Source organism: Phyllostomus discolor, chromosome 5 (assembly GCF_004126475.2).
Source record: "Phyllostomus discolor isolate MPI-MPIP mPhyDis1 chromosome 5, mPhyDis1.pri.v3, whole genome shotgun sequence".
NCBI classification, from domain to species: domain Eukaryota; kingdom Metazoa; phylum Chordata; class Mammalia; order Chiroptera; family Phyllostomidae; genus Phyllostomus; species Phyllostomus discolor.
Window position 1 is genome coordinate 17,543,263 of NC_040907.2, and position 15,157 is coordinate 17,558,419.

The 15,157-nt window shown below is 54.3% G+C and overlaps 1 protein-coding gene across 9 annotated transcripts in view; it reads right to left on the minus strand.

Moving 5' to 3' along the window:
- Positions 1-15,157, minus strand: part of AHDC1 (AT-hook DNA binding motif containing 1) — a 63,847-nt gene that overhangs the window by 35,601 nt on the left and 13,089 nt on the right. For 6 of the 9 annotated variants that reach the window (XM_036025584.1, XM_036025585.1, XM_036025581.1 and 3 more), the window contains one exon: positions 14,728-14,842. The exons of the other annotated variants lie outside the window; for them this stretch is intronic. The gene's annotated coding sequence lies outside the window, so the exon portion shown is untranslated. The remainder of the gene's footprint in view (positions 1-14,727; positions 14,843-15,157) is intronic. 9 annotated transcript variants of the gene reach the window in all.

Sequence of the window (15,157 nt, forward strand, 5' to 3'; positions counted from 1 at the left end):
AAACTGAGGCCCAGAGAGGGGAAGCGGCCAGCCCAGAGTCACACAGCCCAACTGCTGCTTCCCGCTCCAGACCAGAGCCCTCTAGGGGTTAGAGACAAAGTGGGGGAGGGAGGTACAGTCAGCCCAGGAAGGGTTCCCTAAAAACAGGAGGTGGGACTGGATTCGCTGCAGAGTCTGTAGTACCAAAGAGAAGTTTGTGAGAACAGAGCATTCAGTGACGTGGGCACCTGGCAGCCTTGGAATCTAGGCCACATAAATTTGCTCAAATATGGGCTTTGCCAAAATGATCTGGTGGACATTCATCCCCACCCCACTTCCTATGCCAAGACCCCAGAGAGCTGTCTCCCCAAACCACAGGTACAGGAGACTGCTCAGATCCCAGGCCTTGAATACAAATTTTAGGGAATCCCTGCCTTCTGTTATTTAAATAGGTCTACCAGGAAGCCTCTGGGATATGTGTGAAAGAGGTTTTATGTTAGAAAGCTTTTATTTCAACTCCATTTTGCAGAAAAACAAATTGAGGCTCACAGAGGTGGGGTAGTTTGCTCAAGTTCACACAGACAACAAATGGAGCCTTGAGTTCCTTCCAGTACACAAGGCCAATCCAACAGGAAACAGGGAGAACTGGGGGGGGGGGGGGGGGGGGGCCGCAGGCGAGGATTGTTGGGTGGGAGTTGACACAGGCCCAGGCCCAAAATCCTGGGCTGAGGGGGAGCCAACAGGCATCTGAATCCAAATATGGGTGTTGGGGTCCCACCCCTACCCACTCTAACAGTGCTGGAGTGGAAAGGTCAGCATGGAGATGGGAGGGGGAGGAAGCAGAATTCCACCAGCTTCTCAGCCAGCCTGGGCCATACCCCAGGGAGCTGGGCCAGGGCTGCCCCAACTTTCCCTAGCTCAGAGCTCTTGCCAGCCCCTGCCTCCACCCCCAGAGTCCGAACAGCAGGAGCATTATAAGTAGACCCGCCCCCCTTCCTGGGCCTCAGTTTCCCCATCTGTACTAAGAGCTAGCCTAGCAGGAAGGCCTTTTAAGGGCCCGTCCAGCTTTAACATAGCTTGGTAACCAGTCCTAGTCCCAAATCCACAGCACAAAATCAAAAGGCTCTCCCCCAGTCTGAAGCTAGCAGAAAAGCACCAAGATTAAATGTGTGTTTAATGAATGAAACACTCGATAAAACCAACATCTTTCAATCCTCCCAGCCTAAATGAGGCACTACTTACCCTTGGAAGCTAAATTTCACAGCATTGTAGTAGGGGAAGAGGATTTAGATACTTTGAATGGGGCTGTATGTTACAAAGGTGCCCTTCATCCTCCCCCCCTTACTATGTGCTAACTGCTTTAAATGTTGTGCAACTTTATGCCCTACAACAAGGCCACAGCTTACCTACTATTGTCTAGTTTTTCAGATGAGCAAAGGGACTACAGAGTGAAAGGACTTGCTCAAGGTCACACAGTCAGTGAGTGGCAGAGAAAGGACTCCGATTATACCTGTACCTACCTACTGGTTTTGTTTAACATGGCCAGGGTGTGGGGGGTTGGGGCAGCAAATGAGGTTGACCTGGGGCCATTGGCAAGGGGAGAGACTGGGTCCACCCAAGGTGGGGGAGGTGCCTGATGGGTTGCCAAAAGGTTCATCAGTTTGCAGAGCACCAAATGGTCCTAGCAATGGAACTAGCGAAGCTGAGGGCAAGCATCCATTCCCCTCCCCCTCAAAGGGCAGGGTAGAACTCTTTTCCTTTCCCCAAACCACAGTGCCAAGAGTGAGCCCTGAGAAGTCACTTACCTACTCCCCTGGATCTCAGGGCTCCAGTGAAAAGAAGTCCCTCCCTCCCGGAAGCCCTTTTCTGGATTTCAGGACCTGAAAGGGGCCGAGCCACCCCCAAAGAAAGATGCAGCAACCGTCGGAAAAATTGTTCAGGGGTTTTTTCCGACACGTTTGCGCTGCCACCAGCTCCGTAATTGCTGGGGTAGGGGTGAGGGGCTGTTGGGAGAAGACTGGCTCGATTCCTAACTAGAGGCCCTGAGATGCCTCTTGCTCAAGCAGGAGGCTTTCTCCAGTCCGTTGGCCCAGCCTTTTTCGGTCCTGAAAGGTCCGCCCAGAGTTTTCCCGCCGCCGCCTCTCCGGCTACCTGGCAGGCCTGTGCTGCCCCCTGATCCCTGCCACCCCCCGCCCCTCTCCCAAATGAGGCCGCTGAGCTTCTGACTCCTGGAGGAGGTGACGGGAGAGAGAGGGAAACCAGGCGGCTGGGGGAGGGGCGTCGCCTGCACCTGGCCTCTCTCTGCCGCCCAGGCTGGGAGGGCGGGACTGGACCCCCGCCAGACCCAAAAAGAGTGGCGGGGGAGGGGAGGTGTGCCTCCGCCTCTCCAGCATTCTAGGGGCAGATAATGAGATCTACCCCGACAACCCTCGCCGCCAAGGCGCCCCCTAGGGCCGGGCTTTGAGGCGCCCCTTCCCGAACTGCGCGCTCAGCCCGCTCCCCTGAACGACCGCGCTCTCCAGCTGCAGGAAATTCCAGAAGCTCTCCATCATCCCGGCGCAGCGCGCAGCCCGAGCTGCCAAGGCTCCCCGAAGGAGAGCCACATGCCGGCCGGCCGCGCAGTCCGCCCTCGGGGGCCCCCCCCTTCTATACCGGCGGGGCAGCCACATCGCGCCGGGCGGGGGCCCGGCCAGGCGTCCCTTCCCGTGCCCCGGGCCCGGCGGAATGCGTGGCAGCCCCGGTCGGGGGCTATTTTGAGCGGGAGGGGAGCGGCCCAGCCTCGGTGTTTTCGGCTTTTTCCTGGCCCCTGGCCCGCCACCATCCCGCGCCCTCGGCTACCCGTGGAGTGGGGGTGGAGGGTCACGTGGCGGGGCGAAGGGCGGCGGCGGGGGAGGGAGGGTACTGTGCGACCCGGCTCCGGCCGGGCCCGAGTCCGGGGCCGGGCCCAGGAGGAGTCCAGCGGCAGTCCGGACCTGCGCTCTCCGCTGAGGCCCGGCGGCTGGATTATTAATAGCAGCGCCTGGCTCAGGCTGCGGCTCCAGGGCGCCCGCTACCTGCACGCCCCTCCTCCGGGGAGCTTAGGCAGCCAGGGCACTCCCTCCCCAGCGACGGACTCAGGCCTCACTGGATAGCGCCATGGTGCACCAGTGGCCAATCACCGGCCTCGATTTCCTCACCTGTAAATTGGGGTAAATTGGAAAAGAGCTCCCGGGCTTACATGGTGGGTACCGAATAAAGGTTTGGCTTGCTCTGTGTCTCTCCTTGAGCAAAATGCCTTCCTTTCTGGGGCTATTTATAAAATGAGGGGATCTGAGAGGTCTCTCCGGGGGAAGAATCCCTTACATTTGAACAAGGCATTTTCATTTACAACCCTTTCGAGCTTAGTGACTACCCAGTGGTAACAGCTACCACCGAACACTTGATCGTAAGGTTCCCATTAAGTAGGTAACATCCCCTTTTTGCTGATGAGGAAACTGAGGCTCAGGAAGATTAAGTGACCTGCCAAAGGCCACACAATGGCAGAGGCCAGAGTCATAAACTCTGATTCCAGAGTCTGAGTTAACCACTGAACCATTCTGTGCTCTGAGACAAGCAGGACAAGCTCTGCTTCCCTTTTATAGAGGAGGAAACAGGCTCAAAGCGTGATTTGTCCAAAGTTGCCTTTGGCCAGGTAGTGGCAGAGCATCCAACCCAGATTTTCCAACTCACAGTCTAATGCCCTGCTGCAGCTCCTGCTGCAGCTCATGAGGGCCCCATGATTAGGTCCTAGAAATGGGTACCCAGCTGTGTTCAGGGCCCTAGAACTCACCCTCTGCTCTCAAGGGTAAGGCCCAGACTCCTAGGCCCCCAGGTTCATGAATCCACCCAATTCTAGACTCAGCCCAGCCTCAGCCATAGGGGTAGGGAGCATCTAGGGGTGAGGGAAGATGGCTTGCAGGGGTAACAGCCTGGGACAGGGACTGAAGTTGCTTCCTGCCCCCACCCCCAGGCAAGGAAGCATAAAGGTTGGCAGGCCCCCCACTCCTCCCCGGAAACCTGGCAGTTTATTTCTGTCTCTGGGCCCCCTGTTTCCACAGAGTCGGTCCAGGAAGGCTGGCAGCAGCTGGCTTGGAGGGGTGGAGCTCCTGCTCTCTCAAGGGTCCAGCTGCTACCCTGCCCCAGCCCCACGTGCCAGGCCGGACTAGACTCCGGAGTCAGAGGTGACTAAGAGTATCACCTCTGGTGTGTCCAACTCTATTTATTCCATATCATTCTGGCTCATGACTCCCCTGGACCCTGGTCCCAAAGAAAAGCCTGCTTCTAAACCTGGGCTGCCCAGTATGGTAGAAATTAGCTAGTGAGCACTGGAAACGTGGCTAGTTGCAATTGGATCGTACCATATATATTAAACTATACACCAGAGTTTGAAGTCTAAATATGAAAAAGGTAAAATATCTCATTAATAATTTTTTATAATTATGTTGAAATTCTAATAATTTGGAATATATTGAGTTAGATAAGATTATTATTAACATTCATTCACTTATTTCTTTTTCACTTTGTTTACTGCAGCTACTAGGAAACTTAGATTACGTACATGGCTCCCATTACATTTCTATTGAAAGTGTTGTTCTAGATCGTATGGTGCTCTGGCTTACGACCAAGACTTTGCCTGCTCTGGATCAATATTTCTGTGGCTTCAGCTCATCAACTTCCCCATATACAGACCATGGCCTATGTGTGGGTCTAAATCTCAACACTCCACCCCGCACCATCCCACCCCAGCTTTCCGTGAATTTAGGCTCAGCCAGAGATGATAGCTTAGTCTGCTTTAAAGCACAGTCCAGTACATTTCTTGTTCAACAATTCCCAGTTATCTAGATCCCAACAAGAGCGCAACTCTAGATCACCCTCCACATTATCCAGCCTGACCCCCCAAACTTGTTTGCTTAGAGATCCCTGATTAGTCCGATCTGAGACCTAGACACCCTCAGGAGGAAGGAGCTTCTAGGTCGGGGTGGCAAACTACGGCCCAAGGGCCATGTCCAGCCTGTGTCTGCTTTTATAACTCAAGTTTCTTTGGAATGCAGCCATGCTCATCCCTTTATACATCATCTATGACTGCTTTCAAGGCACAACGTCAAGAGTTGAGTACTCCTGACAGAGATCCTATGGTCTATAGAGCCTGGAATTTCCACTGACTTTTTATAGAAAGTTTGCCTGCCTATTCTAGAGGACCAACTAGTCCAAGCCGTTATGAATGTAGATTCCAGCCTGAGACTATGGCTTAGTCTAATCTAGATTACCTCCTGCAAAATGGGAATTGCTGACCAGGATCTCAACCAGAGCTGAACATGTGCCCCACGCTGCTTGAGTTCCATACTCTGCTCTGATCTCAAAAACATGGGACCCAGTACTCTCCTCTGGGATGGAAAGGGTGTCTCCATTTCCCAATTCCCCTAGAGAGATCAAGGCCCATTGGCCCTACATCAGTGGCCTTGGGAAGAGGGAGGGAGGGTGGATTCCAGAGACAGCTCTGGAGGCTAAGCCAAAGAGTCAGGGGTAAGCTCTTCCCTGCCAAGGGTGCAGAACATAATCGGGCCAAGTAGACAGAGTAGCCCCATACTCCACTCGTTCCCAGCAGGCTGCAGAGCAGGTCATTTAGCTGGGGGTCACGTGGGACAGATAACCAACTCGTCCAAAAGCTAGACGGAAGGGCTCCTAATGGAATCTTTGCCTCTGGCCACCTGAGGCTATCACCTCAGGAACCAGCGGCACCACCTTCCCCCTCGTTCACCTCTAGCTCTGCTTTCTCAGGGCTTTCTTTGAAAATCCTCCCACATCTGCCTCCCTCCCTTGCCACTTCTCCTTCCTCTAGCCTAGAAATTCTAGCCTTAACCTTATCGGTTAAGATCTTGGGGGCCAGGCTTCAATTCCAGCTCTGACTGTGGGCACGTCACTCCACCTCTCTCGGCTTTCTCAGCTTCCTCACCTGTAAGACGGAATAAAAATGATGGTACCTACCTCATAAGGTTGTTATGTGGACAAGATCATGGTGTACGTCACTTTTGCCCAGCACCTGGCCCGTAATAAGCATGAAAGGCTACTTGCTATTTTTATTACTAACGGTAATCTAGCATGGTTCCACACATGGACGTCAGCAGATCTGCAAACCTCACAGTATTTTAGCCCAAACCTGTTTTTGTATTTTTCTGAAGAGAAGGCCCATGGCTCTCCTCAAAATGATTCCTTAGCCCAAATGGTTAAAAAAAAAAAAGGCTTCGGGGGGTGGGGGGCTTTAGTTCAATCTGCACGAGGAAACAGAGGCACACACCGGGGACGGGTCTAGCTCAGGGTCCCGCAGGAAATACGAGGCAGACCCGAGACCACCGCCCGGGGGGGGGGGGGGGGGGCGGTCTCCAAGGCCTCTCTCTCTCCAGCAGGCCACACTGTCTCTCTGATCTGACTTCATCACTTCGCACCTGCTCCGCAGTGACAGCCCCCCACAGTGGGCTCCCCACCTCCAAATGCCTCCACTGACTCTCCTCCACCTCGCGCCAGATTCATCTTCCTCCAATCTCATTCTCATGACACTGTGTCCCTGCTCCAAAACCTTTAACAGCTCCCTACTGCTGACGACAACATCAAGGCTGAGGTCTTTAGCCTGACATTCAAGAGCCTTCACAGCCAGCTCTGGCTCCCGCCAACCTCCTCACTGTTCCCTCTTGTCTGGTCAGTGGAGCCGAGTTCTTCCTCTCCTCTCCCCCTCCCTACAGTCTCCATACCACCCACACAGTCACTCAGTTCTGGACAGAATCTGCCCCTTCGCTCAATTACACAGTGTCTCTCGGGCCCAGCCTGCTTCCCCCGCTCTGCCCTCAGGGTTGCCCTGGGGTCCAGCCACTCGCTGGACTCACCCTGATCAGGCCACGCCTGGGTATGCTGACTGCATGCAGCCCCTGTTCCAGGAAGCAGGCGTCTGGCCCTGCTCTCCAGCCCAGCTCCATCCCTCCACACTGACCCACCTTAGCCACTGCCCACGTGCTCTCTGGTCCAACTCTCTCCTGTCCCCTAGACTTTCAGGAATGCTCCTCTCATCACAGGGAGATGGCCGGGATAGCACTGTCCTCAGAGTCATGACTCCTGGGCAGGCTCTTCTCATTGAGCCTTAAAGTCCTCACCTATGTAATGGGGACAGCAATGCCTACACCTCATGTGAGTCTCATGAAGGACAAATGTCTTATAAACTGGAAGGTACTTTTTCTTCTAAAACTTGCTATACAAATAATACCAACAACAGCCTCCATTTGTAAGTTTATTTAAAATTGCAACAGCCCTACAACCTTGGCACTCCCTAAGCCCTTACCCTGTTTCATTTTTCTTCTTGGTGCTTATCGGCATCTAACAAACCAAATATTTTACTTCTGTGTCTACCATCTGTTTCATCCTCTGAATGTAGTAAGCTCCTTGAGGGCAGCGATTTTACTCTGCCTTGGTCTCTGCGGTGCGCCCTAGAAAAGTGCCCGTGCGCACGTGGTCGCTGAGGAATGAATGAATCAATCAAGTGCTCACTATGTGCCTCGCACTATGTTAAGTAAGTACTTCTCACAGATCATCTCATCTTAGGAGATAGGTAGTTTCAGTACCCTCGTTTTGAAAATTAGCCCTTGAGTGGCTTGCCCTGATTACCCAGTAGAAGGCAGCCTGGCCAGAATTTGGCTCCACGACCTGCCCTCTTGAACTCCATGCTCTGTCCAGATGAGGGGGTTTTTCTGTTTCTACACTGGCTAAGCCTCTTGCATCTGTCACCCTCCCTGTCTCCCTGGGGCTGTTCCACTACCTATGCCCCTGAGGCCACCGGCCCTCCCAACCCACATTCTCTCTCAGCCATTTCCTCCCACTTCTCAGCCACACACCAAAATGTCCACTCTCACCTCAGGGCCTTTGCTGATGCTCTGTGCTCTGCCTGGAATGCACTGACACCATCGTCTCTTTCAACTCTGCCCATTTCTCAAGACCCACCTCTTCCAGGAAGCTTCGCCTCCAGTCTTTCTTGCTCCTTGTCCTGACCTCATGCCTTGTTTACTGCTGGGAAAACCCACTAGGAGAGCACAGGCTGGCTTGGTCTATACCCTCATTGTTTCCCGAATCTGGAGGCCTTGCTCACCTCCGTCAGTCGCCTGGCCAGGTCTCTCCCTCCTTCCTCTGCTGAATCACTGCTCCCACCCTAAGTCATCTCTCAATCAGTTTAAAGCTCTGCGATTTTTGAGTCTCAAACTCCATCCCCACCCCGCCCCCACTAGCTGTGTTTCCTTGGGCCTGTCGCTACACCTCTCTGAACCTGTTTCCTATCTGCACACTGGGCATAACATGAGCACCTGTCTCATGAACTAGTGTGCCTGGCACACAGTAAGCACCCCCAAAAATATCAGATTGTGATGTCAGCCTGCTCTCTGCCTCCTCCCCAGAGAGCCCCCTCCTCTGGAATATAACTGACGACAGTGAGATTGCTAACATGCACTGACCGCTTAACATCTGCAGCAGGTAGAAATATGTCTGGCACCCAGCAGGAGCTCAATATCGCTTGCTGAATAAATAAAATAACCGGTTTAATCCTCACAACACCCTATGAGGAAGGGCACTATTATTATGCCCATTTTACAGACAAGGAAATCAAGACCCAGAGAGGGTATACAACTCATCATGGTTGGAATCTGAACCCAAGCAGTCTGACTCTAAAGCCGAGACTTTCATTGCCTTCTTCGTCTTCACTGTTCCCATCTCGCCCTGCTCCAGTGCCAGCCGCCGGGCCAAGACGCCTTCCCCCTCCAGAGGTTGGACTGTAGCATCTGGACGACTGCTCACTGAGCCCCTGGTCCGGAGCTCAGACACTTCACATCGGATCTCCCTGGGACCTCCCCAAACCCTGTGCATCCAGTGCCACACTATGTTCCCTTGACAGGCGAGGAAACTGGGCCTCAGAGAGCGGCCAAGTAACTAGGGTCACATAGGACTCAAATCCCAAACCCTTCCAACTGCATTGTGTTTTGTGACATTTTTCTCCCATTGTCTTAGACAACTGTTGATAACTTTGTCACACACATCCGTCTTACACAACTATTGATAACTGTTCACACACATCTGCTGTATAGGCAGCAAGCTCTCTGTGGGGCAGTCTGAGGCCAACCCTTCCATGTGACCCCCACGGTGGCCAGCACTGTAGCGGCTTGGGCCATGCTCCTCCATTAGTGAGGCTTCCTAATGGCTGACCTGAACCTCCCAGCCAGGCACACCTTGACACCCACCTGCTCCCCGCCACAAAGCAAATCTTCATCTGTGGGCTGAATCCCCCCAGTAAGTCCTGGGATTGGCAAGGGCAGGGCTGGATCTCCCCTTCAACCTAGAGGCTCCCCAGCAATGCCCCATCTATCTCCCAGGAACTCAGGGCTCCCATCTCCCACTTAGGGCACTAAGGAGGCAGGAAAGCCTGGTGGTTCAGAACAAGTACTCTGAATCCCAGTGTTCCAAGTTCAAAGGCTAGCTCCACCAGGTACTGGCTATGTGACCTTGGACAAGTCCCAAAGCTTAACCCTGAGCCTCATTATTCTGACATGTAAAACAAGGATGAAAATGATGGGGTTGTTATGATGATTAAATATCTATAGATTTAGATGACTATCTGGGGACATGACAAATGCTATGTCAGTGCTTGTTAAATAGATAGAAGTAGGGTTCCACCTAGCCACGGAAGGGTGCCCCTGGTAGGGTACAGCGCAAGTGACAAAGCAAGGCCCAGCTCCAAACAGACAACTGAAGACACACAGGGAAATGGAAACAGGTGGTGGAGATCTCACATCTCAGGAAGCCCCTTGTGGCAGGGACCCACTCCCCCGCCCCACATCCTCCAGAGCCAGAGGACCCCATTTCCTGGCCACATCAGTGTTTTGATCTAATACTCTTACCCTAATCCCCAAGCCACTTCCCCTCCTCTCCTTCCACATGTTAACTCATTCCACACAGCCAGACAGATTACTGCCAGAATCCAGGCCCGGCCTCTCTTAGTTGCTGTGTGACCTTGGGCAAGTCACTTAGCCTGTCTGAGCCTCGCCTCCTCAGCTCTGGAAGGGATAATCCACCCTGGAGGTCTGCCCTAGAAACCGATAACTGAAATCCTGCCTATAGATGTGGCTCGGACACAGCAGTGTCCCACAGGCCTGACCACATGGATGGGTTTGCTGTTTGGGCAATGGGGTAGGGAAGGGGGCTGCCATTAAGAATGACCCCCCTTTAAAAGTTTTCCCAACAGCCCCTAAGCAATGCGTAGGTTGCAAGCCAAGCTCCCTATCCTTTAAACCACCACCCGACATTAAAATCTTGATTACTGGGGAGTAGGCAGGGGCCGCACGGCAGGCCACCCTTCACCGAGTGACTGCACCTGAGGCCCGGAAGCAGACGTCGTAGGAAGGGGAGAGCAGGAGGGACCACAAGAGAGGGAGGAAGGACAAGGCCCCCTTGGAGGAGAACCAGGGACACTGGAGAAGACCCCTGGGCTGAGAGGGGCAAAGGGGAAGAGGGACGTGTCCTCAAGACCCTTTCTCTCCCCCTGCAGTTACCTCAGGAATCGCCTGGCCCAGCCCTCCGCCCCTCTGAAAAGAATGAGGAGCCAGCAGCCGCAAGTTACGATAGACGATTACCCGCCCTTAATTAATTAAAATAAACAGCAAATTAAATACAGCAAAATTAAAATAGAACAGGAAATTAATTCTCTACCAGCCCCACCTCACAGGTGAGATGCTTAAAGGGCCCCTTACAGCCAGGATCCAGGGCAGCTGGGGGGTCACCAAAACCTGCCTTATACCACAGCACCGGGCAACCCCAAATATCAGTGGCAGAGCCCCACTACCCACAGGCACTCATCTGGCTGTACCACCCCAAGATCTGCCTCCTGGCTCCTTAGCCCCAGGGCAGGCCAAGCCCTGGGTCACACTCCTGAACCCAAGCCCTGCTCGTTGGTCAGGGGGCAGGAAGGGTCCCAGCACCCTCTGGGCCAGGAGGGCACCGGAGGGAAGGAGGGCCTTGCCTTCTCTCCTGGGGGGGGGGCTTGGAGTGAGATCCTGGCAAAGACGCCTTCCTTCCATGCTGAGCACCTGGCCCGCATTTAGAGCACCCAAAATTTATCTCGGGAGGACCCCTCACTTCATTCTTTCCTTTTCCTCAGAATGCTCAGGAAGAAAGCACTGCCGAGGCCCCGGATCCCAGGCCGGGACTGCCCGGAGTCCGGCAGACAACCCCTAGGACATGACACACAAGTGCCTCCTATGAGAGACTAACCGCACCGCCTCACTGCACTGGAGGCGGAGCTGAGGCCAAGGAGGGCCCAGACTTTTGTTTGCACCATCCAGTGGTTTAGTGGCAGGGCCTGCAGCAGAATCGCTAATGGGCATGTTCCATGTCACCACCAAGACATGGCAGTCCAGGTCCATGCTGGCACCCCTCTCTGCCTGGCCACCAAGGCCTCGCGTCCACGACCCCATCCCATGGCTCCCCCTTCTCGTGTCCCGCACAAGAGACAGATTAGCCTCCTCCACCTGCCCTTCGGCTCTCGTTTACATGATTCCCTCTAGGAAGCTCCTTCCCCCACCTCTGCCTGCCCAAGGTGGACCAGACTCTTCAGTGTCCAACTCAATGGAAGCTTCCCCCTGTACCACCCAGAGCCCTGACTGGTGCTGCCCTGCCCTCCTGTAACCTCCCAGGGTGCTTTGTCCCACCCACTCCTCCTCCTGGCCTTCCCCGCTATCTATGGGAGCTGCTGTTTCCAGGTGCATGAGCTTCCAGCAGCTGCAGACCATCATGACCCAGCACTCAGTAGGTGCTCAGTAAACCTCCTCATCTATCCCCTATGTCCTGCTGGTAATTGACAATTGGCTATCATTTACTAAGCATTTACTATAAGCCGGGCTCCTGCACTGTCCCATCCTCACATGAGGGACCCAGATCAAAGAATGTATGGGATTCTCTGTGCCTCTTTCCAGGGTCACAGTTCTGGAACTGGAACTCCACCAGTCCTTGCGTCTAAATGACTCTCTTCTCCATCCTGCTTGCCTCTTCTAGGTCAGACCAGCATTATCTCCCATCTGTACTGCTAAAACCTCTCAACTAGCCTCCCTGCCTCCCTTCTCTCCCCACCCTATCCTGTCACTAAAGACTTCCCGTGACTCTCTGTGGCCCACTGGACAAAATCCAGACCTCTGAGCATGGCATCTAAATCCTGTGACATCAGGCCTCTGTTTCCTCCGCAGCTTCTCTTCTAGGGTCTGTACATCACCCTGTTTTCCCAGCATGCGCATCAATAGTTCGATTCACTTCCAGACTTTGCATATGCTGTTTCCTCTGCCTGGAACACCTTTCCCATATTTACATTCTCTGATAGCCAGTATCAAAGATTACTTACAGTCTAGTCATACGAGACAAACAACAAACAGAACTGGTCACAAAACTGAGAGCTGTATGAAGGAGGGACCTGAGTCACCACTGTATCCCCAATGCTTAACACAAAGTCAGTGCTCAATCGATATTTGTTGAATGAATAAGTGCACGTTCCACACATAACTGTTGACTAGCAGAGAGCTGACGAGGCCGCAGCAAGCAGGGGTGGAGGTGGAGGGGAAGAGACCGAGGCCAGGAAGGCCAAGGCCGCAACAGAGAGCAGTGACAGACGCTGTCAGGGCTGCTCTGCATCGGAGCTGTGCTTTTGGCAGAGGGAGTGTTTGTGAGAGACAGAGGAAGAAAAACGATGGTGTGAGGGAGGCTCTCAGTGTGTGCACATGCATACGTGTGAGCAAGTGGTGAGGATGTGTGTGGGGGAGTGTGTGTGTGCTGCAGTTGGGAATTAGTGAGAGAGAAGGTGAGGAAGCATGGGAAGGGGTGTGTGTGTGCGCGCGCATGTGTGTGTGGGGGTCTGTGCGAGATGAGGGTGTGGAGGGCCTGTGTGTACTAGTGTGTGGGTCCATGTAAGAAAAGATGAGGGTGTGTGCCACGAAGACTGTGAGTGTGCATGCTGGAGGTTGTACATATCTACTTGGGAAGGGGTGACTGAGAAAGACAACAAGGGGACACCTGAGGGTATGTGTGAGCAAGAAATCGTTAAATATGGGGGGGCGCAGTGCTAGGAGCATGCACAGGAGATGGTGTGCCTGCGAGAGTGTCCAGTAGGGAGGGCAAGGTAAGAAATGTCGGGGCTGTGCTGAGGGTGTGGCTGCCACAGCCTCGGCCACAGGCCCAGTGCCAGAGGTGGGGGCTGGCCCTGGGCCCAGGGTGGGGGGCTCTGACTGAGCAGAAGATTCCTCAGAGTTCTCCCTGGAGCCACAGGCCCCGTATTATCATATCCCCGGGCAGGAAGGTCGAGGAGGAAGCCCAGATGTGTGTGTGCCTTACATCTGTCCACAGCAAAACCTCTGGGCATTTATTTGTCTTTGTCTGTGTCTGGGTGTGCACGCCTGTGCTTGTGTGCGCACTGCCGGCTGTGTGTCTGTGCCTGTCTTTGTCTCTGTATGTATCTGGGCCTTTGTCCCAGTGTGCATGGCTGCTGGTCTATGCCTGTCTGCATGGCTGTGTCTGGATGTGTGTGTCTAAGTGCATGTGTGTCGAAGGGGCACCGAGTGTCCCTGATCTGTGCAGGTCTAAGTGGGCTGCAAGCAGCCCCCTGGAAGGCCCGTCTGTATCTGTGTGTCCCTGCGGCCTTAGCGTAAGACAGGGAATGTTGTGCTTTTGAGGCTGTGGGCCTAGATCTCAGTGTATGGGAGTGTGAGTATGTGACTGTGTCTCTGTATGTGCGACTGCCATGTGCTGTAGCATGAAAATGCTTATCTGTGTCAGTGGAATACACGTTTTTGAGACCAAGGATATGTGTGTGTCTGTGTGCCTGAGCATGTGCGTATGTGTATGTATGTGTCGGGTGTGAGAGTGTGAGGGGTTTGTCACAGACTGGTGAGCAAGTTAATCTCAGACTCCGTGACACGTGGAATAAAATCACGCTCCCATAATGGGATCATTCGTCTTCCTGTCCAAGGAGAGAACCAACTCTTCACCCTCTGCCCTGGGGGAGCCAGAGGGGCCAGGGCCAGGCCCTGGCCCCTGCCCAGGTCCCCTCTGCCCTCAGCACCCCACTTATACCCCTCCCTCTGCTGCACCAGAACCATTCTGCCTCCAGAGTGCCCTGGTGCCCACTGCAGGCTGGGCAGGGCTCCAGGACATGTGACCAAGCCTTAGAGGCCTGTCCTGGGCCCCCCAGCCCCACCCACTGCTGAGGAGGGCCCTGCCCCAGTTGGGCGGGGGGTACAGGAAGGAATCTCTGGGCCCCTCCTCCTCCCGGAGGGGAGGGATGAGCTGCAGGCCCAGCCGGGATTTTCCATCTCTCAGCAACAAGATTCCTGGTGAGCAGGCTGCAGGGTTTGGCAGAACGCCTGCTGGAGACCCGCCCTCACCCGCCAGGACGCCTGGGTCCCCAGGGCCAGGCAGCAGTCAGTTCCCTGGGGAGCTAGGAGGGCCCCAGAACTCTAGCCTGCTGCTGCCCAGGCCTGTGGGAAAGCCAAACCCTTCCAGGCTCCTGCTCTCGAACAAAGATGGCTCCCCAACCTCCCAGGCAAATCACTACCCCTCCTCTGGCCTCCCCCCAGCCGGAGCCTTTGCTTCAGAAATTCATCACAGGCCAGCACCACCCACTACCCGCCTGAACCTCAGCACACACCCAGCCTGGGTTCTAGACCTCACCTCTGGGTTTGAGGGCCCCCAAGGCCAGGGCCGGGCTGCTGTCAGACTGGGGCTTCTGAAGACAGGGCCGTGTGTCCTGCAGCTGCGCAATCCCGCTTGGTCTCAGTGCTCCTTCCTGAATGAGCAGATAGGTACCAGGAGAGAATTTCAAACCCCAGGTGGAGGAAACCCAGGCACTGAAGCCCTCTGCCCTACCTACCACTATGAATCAGAAGCCAAATCCGGTAGTCTGGTCTCACAAGGTCTTTATCCTGCCCAACTGCAGTGGCTGCAACCCCTCCTCCCTCCTAGGGTGCAATCTCAGAGGCAGGTAAGCATCAGTTGGAGGGGAAGAGGAATGGGCAGGGGACTCCCTCAACCCCAGCTTTGGATGAGCAGCTGGAGAGCAGGTTTGATAAGAGATCAGGGTCCAGAAGGAGAAAAACTGAGA